Consider the following 2,282-nt stretch of genomic DNA (forward strand, 5'->3'; position numbering starts at 1 on the left):
TAGCCTTTCGCCGCCGCCGTTCCCGTCACAGGGGTTGAACCCCGACGGTTTTTAGGTGCCCATGGCCAGCGGTTGGCCTTCCGCCCGCGCACGCCCCCCCCCCGTGCCCGGCCCGGTTGTGCTGTCCTGGTGGTGCGGCGGCGATAACGGCAACGGCGGTGAACGGAGGCGACGGGTCCCTGCCCGGCGCGGGCACCCAAGATGGCTCCGCGCTTCCCAGCTTCACCTGCGACACCTCCCCCCTCCCCTCCCCACAGCTGAGACCTACTTCCGCCGAGGCGCTTCCGGCTTCCGCCTACCGGGGGTGGGCCTGGGTAGAGGCCTGGACTAGGCCTCACTTCCCGGAAGGGACGAGCCGAGCCCCGGCACGGCCCGTCCCTTCCGGGTGAGGAGAAGCCGGTGAATGGGTTTTGCCCTGAAGGGGCTGTAATAGAATCACAGAATCACATAATTGTAGTGGTTGGAAGGGACCTCTGAGATCATCGAGTCCAACCACAAAAAAAACCAAAAAAAAAACCACCACACACCACCACCCACCCCTTAAGCACACAACAACAACCACCAAACCAAAAAACCATCACCCACCCACACAACATCCCACCACAAACCAATAATCTTGGGCACTAGAGCATGCCCTGAAGAGCCATGTAGCCATGTCTACACGTTTCATAGAATCATAGAATCGTCTAGGTTGGAAGAGACCCTTGGGATCATCGAGTCCAACCATCTACCCTACTCTACAAAGTCCTCCCCTACCCCATGTCCCTTAGCACTGCATCTAAACGGCCCTTAAACACAGCCAGGGATGGTGACTCCACCACCTCCCTGGGCAGCCTGTTCCAATGCCCTATCAATCTTTTTGGTGAAAAATTCTTTCCTAATGTTCAATTGTTTCCTAATATTCAATGTTTCTTAAATACCTCCAGGGATGGTGACTCCACCACCTCCCTGGGCAGTCCATTCCAATGCTTGACAACCCTTTCAGTAAAGAAATGTTTCCTAATATCCAACCTGAACTTCCCCTGGCGCAACTTGAAGCCTTTACCCCTTGTCCTATTGTCTGTAGCTTGGAAGAAGAGACCGACCCCCGCCTCTATACAGCTTCCTTTCAGGTACTTGTACAGAGCGATAAGGTCTCCCCTCAGTCTCCTCTTCCCCAGACTGAACAACCCCAGTTCCCTCAGCCTCTCCTCGTAAGACTTGTGCTCCAGACCCCTCACCAGCTTCATTGCCCTTCTCTGGAAGGGCAAAAGTTTATCTGTTCGGGCCTGCGCGGGCCTCTTCACAGAATCTTCTAGGTTGGAAGGGACCTTAAAGATCATCTTGTCCAACCGTCAACCTAACTCTGACAAAAATAGACACCCACACAACTGAATTTCACTGAATTTTTAGAGTTGGAAGGGACCATAGAGATCATCTAGTCCAACTCCCCTGCCAAAGCAGGACCACCCAGAGCTTGTCAGAGCATGTTACTCAGGAGCATCCAGGCGGGTCTTGAAAATCTCCAAAGAAGGGGACTCCACACCCTCCCTGGGCAGCCTCTTCCAGGGCTCTGGCACCCTCACCTGTCTTTTGAACGCCTCCAGGGATGGTGCCTCAAGCACCTCCCTGGGCAGCCCATTCCAATGGCTGATAACCCTTTCGGTGAAAAAATTTTTCCTAATAGCCAGCCTGAACCTCCCCTGGCATAACTTTAGAATGAAACGGTAATCCTGAGGGATAAAGGAGGTGTTGGGGGGGAATCCTTGCCGCCTCCTGCATCTTAATTTACTATGTTTCCCCCCCTCCACCTCAAAAAAAAATGAGGTTAATTGGTAAGTCCTCGGGGTGGGTCTTAAGAGCTGCCCCTTGGGCCTGGAGGGAAAGCCTACTTGCCAATATCTTTTGTCAACCTTATGTGCAACACAGCACTGTTAGCTTTTACCAGAATCCAGTAGAGAATACACATTACGTCAAGAAAGGGTAGAGGAGAGGAGGAATAGTAGTGACATGCTTCAAATTATGAGGGGGGCCTCAGCGCATTATGTTTAACTGCATGAAATTGGAGCAATCCTCATTCCCATTCCTTCTTTTTCCAGCTTTGGGATACCACAAGTTGCGGAAATTTCTGAAGAAATCTTGCTTTCTCAAACACCACAGGGTGAAAGCACGGAAAAGGTGATGAAAGTAACAAGGCAAGCAAAGTAGGGTGACCATTTGCACTTCTGTTTTAAAACACATTTCAGGAGACTGGAAAAAAAAAGTGTCTTCTAGCTTGTGCAGACCAGACTTGGGTGTGCTGC

The sequence above is a fragment of the Calidris pugnax genome, unplaced genomic scaffold (assembly GCF_001431845.1).
Source record: "Calidris pugnax isolate Ruff unplaced genomic scaffold, ASM143184v1 scaffold196, whole genome shotgun sequence".
Taxonomy (NCBI): Eukaryota; Metazoa; Chordata; class Aves; order Charadriiformes; family Scolopacidae; genus Calidris; species Calidris pugnax.